Source organism: Rhamphochromis longiceps, linkage group LG11 (genome assembly GCF_057381845.1).
Source record: "Rhamphochromis longiceps isolate RC_006_pf linkage group LG11, R_longiceps_female_GT1.1, whole genome shotgun sequence".
NCBI classification, from domain to species: Eukaryota; Metazoa; Chordata; class Actinopteri; order Cichliformes; family Cichlidae; genus Rhamphochromis; species Rhamphochromis longiceps.
This window is the reverse complement of record NC_140567.1, coordinates 33846977-33852555: the sequence shown is the minus strand read 5'-3', so window position 1 is coordinate 33852555 and position 5579 is coordinate 33846977. Positions and strand designations below refer to the sequence as shown.

Here is a 5579-nt window from a genome sequence, read left to right as displayed (position 1 = left end):
GGTGTGGTTGAGGTATGGACAGTGGTTGTGCTTTTGTAACGTTGAGGTATTGACAGTGATTAGTGTTTAGGGGACACATCATTGGTTTTTATTTAAAAACAACAGTTTATCCACTGTGGCAGGTTGTAGGCGATTTCTTTTTTTTGGACAATATTTCCCCTGCTTTTGAAAACATTTGCTCACAGGGCACAGATGAGGCAGGGGTACACAGGTATGTCAGTGCTAACTTATATAAGTGAGGATAGACATATTTTTGTCTCTCCCAGTATTTAAGGGGTCCTCCAGCCTTCCAATATTTGGCTCCATCATGTACCGTTGGACCTCAATATTCGCATCTGCTGTTACATTTTGTGTCTGTGTCTGCCTGACACTTTCATCCAGGCGACGGCACAGGTTGTTACCTAAACAATAAGGAGAGTTTTTATGTGATACTAACAATTCAATTTTCAATTAATTGTTATTTATATAGCGCCAAATCACAACAGCAGTAGCCTCAAGGCGCTTTATATTGTACAGTAGATCGTACAATAATAGATACAGAGGAAAACCCAACAATCAGTTTATATAAATGCAACTCAAATGCAATAACAATAGTACCGTGGGAAACAGCCTCAACAGTTTGTGACGTTGATGGCTGTGGTGGTAGTGCGGAGGAAGAGGAGGTGGTGGAGGCCCTCATTACGGAAGAACATTCGGCTTTCAGTCTTTTTTCTGCTTCGCTAGCTCTTGCAGGGCTGAGTTTTCTGAACCTTGGGTCCAGCAGTGTTGCAAGGAACATAATGCTCATGGTTTGTATTTTATCCAGCTTCTCTCTCAATAGCATCCTCAGCTTCTGAGCCAGAGAAGACCCAATGGATGGTGATTTCTCCATTTGTTCATTGAGGCAATGAACAAGCATAGTGAGTAAAGGTATGACCTTTGACCCAGACACTCTTTTTTTTTTTTTTTTTTTTTTTTTTTCCTTCCTGAGAGAGCTCAGTGGTTGCATCGTTAAATGGTGCTAGGACAACCAGACACGCGTTTCCGCAGGTCCTACCTCCCTGCAGCTGTCAGACTGTACAATCAGAACTGCTCCCAACAAACAGATGTTTACATCAGCGCTGTATCTTGCACTATTTTATCAACCGATTCACACTATAACCAGGGTTGCCTCTTATCTGTATTTAATTTTATTTAATTTAACAACAGTATGGTACTCAGTTTTTGGTAACCATTGTCCTTCATGTAAATATGTAAAAATTGTGTATGTTCTGTGTCTTGTGTACTGTTTGTTTGTATATGTGTTTTCTTGCTGCTGTTATACCCAAATCTCCCCTTGTGGGACAATTAAAGGATTATTCTATTCACTCTGAAATTATACCAAATTCCTCAGATGAAATAGGTGGGATGTCTGTTGTGAGACTTGCCAAAGCAGCACCCACTGGCTCCCTTTGCTCGAACAGTCTTTGCAGCATATTACAAGTGCTGTTCCAGCGGGTTTCCACCTCCTGTATTAGTTTGAGTTGAGGCTTCCTTAGTTGTTCCTGCACCACTGAAAGCCTCTCCTTACAAAATACAATTAAAAAAGCATACATTAGATTGTCAAGGGAGCAGAACTATACACTTGAGTAGCATTAAAGAAACTGTAATTAAGCCACTTAAGAACTTACCTTTGCAGTGGTACTGCTCCTGAAATATCCCACGATCTTCCTGGACTTGGCTCAGATGTCAGAGAGCTCAGGGGTCTGGTCAAGGGCCTTCTTCACCACTAAGTTCAGGGTGTGAGCTATGCATATGGCATGTTTGAGTCGTAGCTCCCTTGCACAAGCCCCCATATTGGCAGCCCCATCTGTTACTAGGCTTGTAACTTTGTCAGTAATTGCCCATTCTGTCATGAGTGAGCCTTTCACTTGTGCAATATTTTCTGCAGTGTGTGTGCATTAGGAAAATATTGCACTCCTAAAACAACGGTGTTTAATGTGTTGGACTCATCAACAAAATGGCAGGTGACTGCAAGATAGGCCTCTGTGTTGATGGAGGTCCACATATCTGATGTCAGACTCACAGCTGCTGCCTTCTCAATGCTAGCCTTAGCTTTCTCCTTCATCTTCTGGTACCTGGCCTCCACCATGACTTTCAGGGCCTAAAGGTAAGAAAAAATATTTTGTTTAAAAGTACGACGTGGCTGTGAAGCAGTGTGTAGGGTAGCTACACAGTCCTGCCTGTTCACATTTTATTCTGTAAAAACTAAATTTTCACTGCTTTTATGACCTTTTTAGTGGGGAGAACATAGCTAGGATTGAATGATTTAACAAATCTTTTGAATCCTTTGTCCTCCACAATGCTAAATGGTTGGGAGTCCTCAATCACCATGCTAACAGTATAGATTCGTTTTGGTTCCGTTTTGCCATTTCCACCTTGTGCTTTATTTTTTTTCAATAAACCTCCTTCACATCTACGAGTGCCTGCGCTTGGATCATTTAATTCCTCCACATGTCTCATCCCATTCGCCATGACAGTACAGACCAGCCACATTATGGATCCAGCAGCATTCGCCCCACCCAAGGAGCTTCAGGAGGTCATAATTGACTCTGCTTCACGGTTGGTCAACCTATGGCTGGAGCATGAGGGAGAGGGATTTCTCAGCGCTGTGGAAGCCAGGCTACAGCAACTCATTTCCAGTCACTCCTGACTATTGGACTCACTGCACCCGCTCGTTCAGGATTTCATTCTCCACGAACTTCATCTTCTCCACCCCCCGCCGCTACCGCTTGCCTCAAAGGAGGATGTGCGGTCTGAACTGCGGGACGTGGAGTTAACCGGCCCGTCGGAGCCATCTCCAAGGAGGAAGCGACGTTCGCGTCACCCCACAGCCAGATTTGAGGATGTTAAAGCAGCCAGCTGTGGTGAGTGAAAAGGACACATTTTCTGTTTCTTCTGGCTCTGTAATTGTTTATTCTGGGGCTATTTTTTTATGTTTCCACTAAGAATAATGATGGATTTTCTGCATCACCCATGACCATCGCCTCAAAGACTGTCACTTCTGAGCCCACACTAAGTGTTAGCAATTGTGTTCACTCTGTTGCCTGTTTCTTCCCCTGCATTGGTTCATTCAGGGAAAGAGGGAAACCTCACTGAAACAGTTGTTTCTGAACTTATTTTTCCGTCACAACCCTCTGTTCGGTCAGCCACTCCACCACCTGTTACACCTCCACCACAATCATCTCCGCAGTTCAGTCTGCCGCCCAGCTGCCTTCAGGTTCATCTGCTCACCTTCCTTCATGTTCGTGTTTATGTTTGCTGTTCAGTAATTTAGTTGGTCCCAATATAGATTAGTTTTGATTCCATTTTGCCATTTCCACCTTGTGCTTTATTTTTTCAATAAACCTCCTTCACATCTACAAGTGCCTGTGCTTGATCCTCATTTAATTCCTCCACACCCCATTCGCCATGACATAAGGAACATGTGAATGTGGCACAAGTCATTGCTAATAAACAAGCTAGCTGTGAAGAAATGTCCAGTCGCCCACTTAACAGACAGCAAGACAAGAAAAAAAAAAATGAAGAACAGCGGCAAGCTCTGTTTAATATTTTTCTCCTCACCTTCCATAAAGCTAAGCATGCACGCCCTATGTCTTCATATTCCGAGGATACTCCATTATTGAAGCGGCTAGGAGTAAATGTCGGATGTGCGTCTAATTCACATGAAGGGGGCACACAGATCATGCAGAGCATCGCTCACACCACCAGTGGGGAGTTACGAGCCAAAGTACAGTCTGCCGAATTTTGGGGGATGCTTTTTGATGGATCTGAGGGCATCACAAAAGCTAAGCAGGAAATTGTTTACATTGTGTCTGTGTCTAGCAACAGAGAGTTTACATCGGACTTTCTTGGACTGATTGAACTGGGTGCTGACCGAACTGCGCAGGCCATAACAGACAGACTTGTGAGGCTTTTCGAGAACACAGGACTGGATGACTGGACAACAAAGTTGGTCACTGTGTGCACAGACGGGGTTGCTGCCAATGTGGTTATGTACAATGGCGTTGTACCAAAAGTCCGGCAACTTGCTCCAGTCAGACTCCCTTGTGCACATTTGCACACAGATCTCGTCTGACAAATGCTCAACTCTCAACCATGATGCACATTCATCTGTCAAGGTAGACCACAGAGACATTTGACCCAAAGCCAGCTGTTGACCTGTAGCTGGTGACAACTAACCGGAGGCTCAACCAAGAACATTTAGGTGCGTCTGCAGCATCTTCATTATCTGCCATGCAGGAATCTGAAGTAGAGGACAGTGAGGAAAACTGCACTTACTCGTAGCCTGATGGCTTGCGGGTAGAAACTGACACTGAATCTGCTCATGTGAGTCTGAATGCTCCTGTACTGCCTATTCAACGGCAGAAGCATGAAGAGTGTATAGCTGGGATCAGAGGGGACCTGTTGATCTACAGTGCTGTCTGTAGAGGTCCTGGATGGTTTGCAGTTAAGACATGGCAATATCTTGTGATTGATCTGACCACTCTCTTTAGAGCTTTGCAGTCAAGAGCATTACAACTGCCATATCAGGTTGTGATACAGCCAGACAGAATACTCTTGATAGTTCATTGGTAGAAGTTGGTGAGTATTCTAGAGTCCATGCTGAATTTCCTCAGCCACTAAGGAATGAAGAGCTAATGTCACATGCACGCGATTGACCAGTTCAGATCACTGATGTTGATCCCGAGGAACCTGAAGCAACATACTCTCTCCACCTCTGTCCCCTCAATGTGAATAGGGGTGTGCCCTCCATTCTGCAGTCTTCTGTAGCCCATGATGAGCTTTTTGGTCTTGAAGATATTGAGCAGTAGGTTGTTTTCCTGACACCATGTCAGGGCTCTCACCTCTGCTCTGTAAACAGACTCGTCTCCATCTGAAATGCAATGAATGATGGTAGTGTCACCTGCCCATCCAAAACCTTTATTTTGGTTTCATTTTGAGGGTTTTTAACCAGTCAAAGGTGGACTTGCTGATGTGTTTCAGATCATTATCCTGTTGTATAACCCAAGTGCTCTTGAACTTCATGAGTTCATGTTCAGTTCATGTCCACTTCAGGACATGAACTGATTGCCGGCCATTCTCCTTCAGGATTTTCTGGTAGAGAACAGAAGTCATCAATTACAGCAAGGCGTCGTGAAGCAAAGCAGTTCCAGATCATCACATACCACCACCATGTGTGACTGTTGCTATAATGTTCTTTTTATGAAATGTTGTGTTAGTTTGATACCAGATGTAACTGGATTCAAACCTTCCAAAATGTTCATCTTTTGTCTTGTCAGTCAACAGAATATTTTCCCAAAAGTCTTCGGGATCATTAAGATGTTTTTTGGCAAATGTGTGCTTTTTGGTCAATAGTAGTTTTTTCCTTGGACCTCTCCCATGGATGCCATTTTTGCCCAGTCTTTTTCTTATTGTTGAATCATGAACTCTGATCTTAACTGAGACAAGTGAGGCCTGCAGTTCTTTAGATGCTGTTCTGGCTGCATCTCTTGTGACCTCCTGGATGAGTCTGCAGTGCGCTCTCAGAGTAATTTTGGTAGGCAGGCTGCTCCTGGGAA

General features: G+C 44.0%; 1 pseudogene; it reads right to left on the bottom strand.

The window, feature by feature from the left end:
- Positions 1 to 222: 222 nt before the first annotated feature.
- On the bottom strand, positions 223 to 1574 carry LOC146659642 (zinc finger BED domain-containing protein 4-like; annotated as a pseudogene).
- Positions 1575 to 5579: the final 4005 nt, after the last annotated feature.